We start from the raw sequence: 6,291 nt of genomic DNA, 5'->3' as shown, positions 1-6,291 counted from the left end.
AGCGTTTCTTTGTACGATCAGTTCGAATGTGATTCCAATATCAAGCGCGTGACGCGCGGAACCCCTCCGAAAGGCTCGAGCGCGGCTTGTACTCTACAACACTTTACGTGCGAGGAGGAAGCCGCGTATAATTCGATCGAGCCATATTTTTTGTGTCTGGGGGGAACCACGGCACGTGGATTTTGGTAATGTTACGCAAAAGGAATAAGATCTCAATTGCATTTCACGGGGCGAAAGTTCGTCGCCAACCTTCCGCCGCGGAGAACGCGACGTCACCCCGGTGGAGCTAAACTCCAGCCGGAGCAGGTTACCCCGTGAAAGTATGGTAACTTTTCTTCATGTGTATCTTTGAAAAGAAACAATTTGAAAAAAAAGCATAAAAAAAACCGTTCGATCAATCGCGCGCCACGCCTCGTACAAAGCGGGGGGATCGACCGAACGGTTGATTCAAACGCACACCAAGCGTCCCGTTCAACAGAAGCGGGCACTTGGTCGCCTCAGCAACGCGCACAATGTCGCTACCTCACACAAATCTGATCGACGAATGGCATCACGATCCGCATCGCTATCGTCCAGAATGGAAAGAGAGTTTTCGTTCTTGCGCCCCCGTAGGTTGGCGTAGTAGCAATGTCCTTTTATTTTTCTAGTGTTTTTTTTACCCATAGCCATTTATGCCTTAGTTTGTTTTTGGCTGCTGCACACGATATATTTTACCGTGATACACTAGTTGTAATGTCCTTTTTATATTATTTTCTCTCTCTTCCAACGGACATAGCAAGATCGTTCGTCGTCGACGTGTGTGAGTGCGACACGAGCCGTTTCGGCCGTTACGTAGTTCGATATTCGTGACACGCGTACAATGTACGCCACCTCTTGTGCCATGTGTGTCTTTTGACTGGATTATAATTGCGTGAGATTCACGGTGGAATCTACCAAAATAATCATCGATTCGCTGCTTTTTTTTTCGCAGTAACGAAACGTTAATGATCCTTCCGCAGGTTCACCTACGGAAACCTTGTTACGACTTTTACTTCCTCTAAATGATCAAGTTTGGTCATCTTCCCGGCAACATCGGCAATGCCGAGGCATTGCCGCGTACCAGTCCGAAGACCTCACTAAATCATTCAATCGGTAGTAGCGACGGGCGGTGTGTACAAAGGGCAGGGACGTAATCAACGCGAGCTTATGACTCGCGCTTACTGGGAATTCCTCGTTCATGGGGAATAATTGCAAGCCCCAATCCCTAGCACGAAGGAGGTTCAGCGGGTTACCCGGGCCTTTCGGCCAGGGAAGACACGCTGATTCCTTCAGTGTAGCGCGCGTGCGGCCCGGAACATCTAAGGGCATCACAGACCTGTTATTGCTCAATCTCGTGCGGCTAGAAGCCGCCTGTCCCTCTAAGAAGATTTATTTGTACGCCGGTAGTAAAAACCTCCCGACCGAAGCCGGGGGCCTTCGAGATACCGAAAAGTACGCCTATTTAGCAGGCTAGAGTCTCGTTCGTTATCGGAATTAACCAGACAAATCGCTCCACCAACTAAGAACGGCCATGCACCACCACCCACCGAATCAAGAAAGAGCTCTCAATCTGTCAATCCTTCCGGTGTCCGGGCCTGGTGAGGTTTCCCGTGTTGAGTCAAATTAAGCCGCAGGCTCCACTCCTGGTGGTGCCCTTCCGTCAATTCCTTTAAGTTTCAGCTTTGCAACCATACTTCCCCCGGAACCCAAAAGCTTTGGTTTCCCGGAAGCTGCCCGCCGAGTCATCGGAGGAACTTCGGCGGATCGCTAGCTGGCATCGTTTATGGTTAGAACTAGGGCGGTATCTGATCGCCTTCGAACCTCTAACTTTCGTTCTTGATTAAAGAAAACATTTTTGGCAAATGCTTTCGCTTCTGTCCGTCTTGCGACGATCCAAGAATTTCACCTCTAACGTCGCAATACGAATGCCCCCATCTGTTCCTATTAATCATTACCTCGGGGTTCCGAAAACCAACAAAATAGAACCGAGGTCCTATTCCATTATTCCATGCACACAGTATTCAGGCGAAAATAGCCTGCTTTAAGCACTCTAATTTGTTCAAAGTAAACGTACCGGCCCACCTCGACACTCAATGAAGAGCACCGCGATGGGATATTAGTTGGGCCGCCCCGAAAGGCTAAGCCCACCGGTAGGACGTCCCACAATCATGCCAGTTAAACACCGCGAGCGGTGAACCGACAGCGTGGGACACAGATTCAACTACGAGCTTTTTAACCGCAACAACTTTAATATACGCTATTGGAGCTGGAATTACCGCGGCTGCTGGCACCAGACTTGCCCTCCAATTGATCCTCGTTAAAGGATTTAAAGTGTACTCATTCCGATTACGGGGCCTCGGATGAGTCCCGTATCGTTATTTTTCGTCACTACCTCCCCGTGCCGGGAGTGGGTAATTTGCGCGCCTGCTGCCTTCCTTGGATGTGGTAGCCGTTTCTCAGGCTCCCTCTCCGGAATCGAACCCTGATTCCCCGTTACCCGTTACAACCATGGTAGGCGCAGAACCTACCATCGACAGTTGATAAGGCAGACATTTGAAAGATGCGTCGCCGGTACCAAGACCGTGCGATCAGCCCAAAGTTATTCAGAGTCACCAAAGTAAACGGCGGACGGGACGAACCCGCCACCGATTGGTTTTGATCTAATAAAAGCATTCCTCCCATCTCTGGTCGGAACTCTGTTTGCATGTATTAGCTCTAGAATTACCACAGTTATCCAAGTAAATGTGGGTACGATCTAAGAAACCATAACTGATTTAATGAGCCATTCGCGGTTTCACCTTAATATGGCTTGCACTGAGACATGCATGGCTTAATCTTTGAGACAAGCATATGACTACTGGCAGGATCAACCAGGGAGCTTTGTGTTATTGGTAGCTCTTTTCGTGTGTTGCCCCATGCCGCCGAGTCTTTGCCCGGTCGGCCACACGTTTTAATATAATATGTATATCTGGTACCGCACAACTTGTGTACGCGTACTAGCGCTCAGAGCGCTCTGTTCGACTTTGTGTTTCCTCGGGTGAAGACAATTTTTGTCGACTCCCCGGTGCAAATCGTTCGAATTATCCTTCTCGTATCCTTCGGCTAGATTGCAAGCGTCGGGAGTACGATTGGAACTCAATGTGTACCGTCTGCGAACAGACTGTGATACGCACGGAATGTGGCGAGTTGATGCCTCTGTTCGACTGCTTCCCTCGACTTGCGAGAGAAGACTTTCTGGTCACCGCATAAAGGGCCATTCGGTCTTAGACACCGACCCGCGGTTATGTAGTGTCGACGATTCAAATTGAATCATATTTTCTAGACGGAGCGGAGAACTCGCCCCTGCGAAACGTGAGCGCTCGGAAAAACTTTGAACTCGTGAGAGTGGTTCTTACCGGAACGAAACGAACGCCTGTGGTGCGAATCTCCGCTCAGACGAAAAATTTTCAAAATTCGAAAAAAATTTTTGTCTGCGTGTTCGTGACACGGTGAGGACGAAACCATAGCCCCGACAACAAACCCGCAAAGGAATGTCGAGATACGGGCCGAAACAAGTCGAAAGTTCCGAAACCCGAGGACTAGGTGCCGACCGACCGGTCGAGACCGCTCGGTGCATGAAGTATCAACGGTGCCGCTCGGACGTCGGAGCCGGCCGGTCATAACACGTGTTCCTTATGGGGCAAAACAGCAACGCGACCTGAAAAATTTGGCAGTACGTTGGAACTTAGTTCCATGCGAGAATCGTTGGGACTTTGAAAATTTTTCGATCCAACGAGTGATGCGCGACTCTTTCGGACTTTGAAAATTTTTCGATCCAACGAGTGATGCGCGACTCTTTCGGACTTTGAAAATTTTTCGATCCAACGAGTGATGCGCGACTCTTTCGGACTTTAAAAATTTTTCGATCCAACGAGTGATGCGCGACTCTTTCGGACTTTGAAAATTTTTCGATCCAACGAGTGATGCGCGACTCTTTCGGACTTTGAAAATTTTTCGATCCAACGAGTGATGCGCGACTCTTTCGGACTTTGAAAATTTTTCGATCCAACGAGTAATGCGCGACTCTTTCGGACTTTGAAAATTTTTCGATCCAACGAGTGATGCGCGACTCTTTCGGACTTTGAAAATTTTTCGATCCAACGAGTGATGCGCGACTCTTTCGGACTTTGAAAATTTTTCGATCCAACGAGTGATGCGCGACTCTTTCGGACTTTGAAAATTTTTCGATCCAACGAGTGATGCGCGACTCTTTCGGACTTTGAAAATTTTTCGATCCAACGAGTGATGCGCGACTCTTTCGGACTTTGAAAATTTTTCGATCCAACGAGTGATGCGCGACTCTTTCGGACTTTGAAAATTTTTCGATCCAACGAGTGATGCGCGACTCTTTCGGACTTTGAAAATTTTTCGATCCAACGAGTGATGCGCGACTCTTTCGGACTTTGAAAATTTTTCGATCCAACGAGTGATGCGCGACTCTTTCGGACTTCGAAAATTTTTCGATCCAACGAGTGATGCGCGACTCTTTCGGACTTTGAAAATTTTTCGATCCAACGAGTGATGCGCGACTCTTTCGGACTTTGAAAATTTTTCGATCCAACGAGTGATGCGCGACTCTTTCGGACTTTGAAAATTTTTCGATCCAACGAGTGATGCGCGACTCTTTCGGACTTTGAAAATTTTTCGATCCAACGAGTGATGCGCGACTCTTTCGGACTTTGAAAATTTTTCGATCCAACGAGTGATGCGCGACTCTTTCGGACTTTGAAAATTTTTCGATCCAACGAGTGATGCGCGACTCTTTCGGACTTTGAAAATTTTTCGATCCAACGAGTGATGCGCGACTCTTTCGGACTTTGAAAATTTTTCGATCCAACGAGTGATGCGCGACTCTTTCGGACTTTGAAAATTTTTCGATCCAACGAGTGATGCGCGACTCTTTCGGACTTTGAAAATTTTTCGATCCAACGAGTGATGCGCGACTCTTTCGGACTTTGAAAATTTTTCGATCCAACGAGTGATGCGCGACTCTTTCGGACTTTGAAAATTTTTCGATCCAACGAGTGATGCGCGACTCTTTCGGACTTTGAAAATTTTTCGATCCAACGAGTGATGCGCGACTCTTTCGGACTTTGAAAATTTTTCGATCCAACGAGTGATGCGCGACTCTTTCGGACTTTGAAAATTTTTCGATCCAACGAGTGATGCGCGACTCTTTCGGACTTTGAAAATTTTTCGATCCAACGAGTGATGCGCGACTCTTTCGGACTTTGAAAATTTTTCGATCCAACGAGTGATGCGCGACTCTTTCGGACTTTGAAAATTTTTCGATCCAACGAGTGATGCGCGACTCTTTCGGACTTTGAAAATTTTTCGATCCAACGAGTGATGCGCGACTCTTTCGGACTTTGAAAATTTTTCGATCCAACGAGTGATGCGCGACTCTTTCGGACTTTGAAAATTTTTCGATCCAACGAGTGATGCGCGACTCTTTCGGACTTTGAAAATTTTTCGATCCAACGAGTGATGCGCGACTCTTTCGGACTTTGAAAATTTTTCGATCCAACGAGTGATGCGCGACTCTTTCGGACTTTGAAAATTTTTCGATCCAACGAGTGATGCGCGACTCTTTCGGACTTTGAAAATTTTTCGATCCAACGAGTGATGCGCGACTCTTTCGGACTTTGAAAATTTTTCGATCCAACGAGTGATGCGCGACTCTTTCGGACTTTGAAAATTTTTCGATCCAACGAGTGATGCGCGACTCTTTCGGACTTTGAAAATTTTTCGATCCAACGAGTGATGCGCGACTCTTTCGGACTTTGAAAATTTTTCGATCCAACGAGTGATGCGCGACTCTTTCGGACTTTGAAAATTTTTCGATCCAACGAGTGATGCGCGACTCTTTCGGACTTTGAAAATTTTTCGATCCAACGAGTGATGCGCGACTCTTTCGGACTTTGAAAATTTTTCGATCCAACGAGTGATGCGCGACTCTTTCGGACTTTGAAAATTTTTCGATCCAACGAGTGATGCGCGACTCTTTCGGACTTTGAAAATTTTTCGATCCAACGAGTGATGCGCGACTCTTTCGGACTTTGAAAATTTTTCGATCCAACGAGTGATGCGCGACTCTTTCGGACTTTGAAAATTTTTCGATCCAACGAGTGATGCGCGACTCTTTCGGACTTTGAAAATTTTTCGATCCAACGAGTGATGCGCGACTCTTTCGGACTTTGAAAATTTTTCGATCCAACGAGTGATGCGCGACTC

At 47.2% G+C, this 6,291-nt stretch overlaps 1 non-coding gene across 1 annotated transcript; it reads right to left on the bottom strand.

Moving 5' to 3' along the window:
* Positions 1-981: 981 nt before the first annotated feature.
* On the bottom strand, positions 982-2,895 carry LOC125502174. The gene has a single exon (XR_007280022.1). It is a non-coding gene; the product is annotated as a small subunit ribosomal RNA (ribosomal RNA).
* Between the last annotated feature and the right edge of the window lie 3,396 nt (positions 2,896-6,291).

This window comes from Athalia rosae, unplaced genomic scaffold, assembly GCF_917208135.1.
Source record: "Athalia rosae unplaced genomic scaffold, iyAthRosa1.1, whole genome shotgun sequence".
Lineage (NCBI taxonomy): Eukaryota > Metazoa > Arthropoda > Insecta > Hymenoptera > Athaliidae > Athalia > Athalia rosae.
This window is presented reverse-complemented; position numbering and strand designations above follow the sequence as displayed.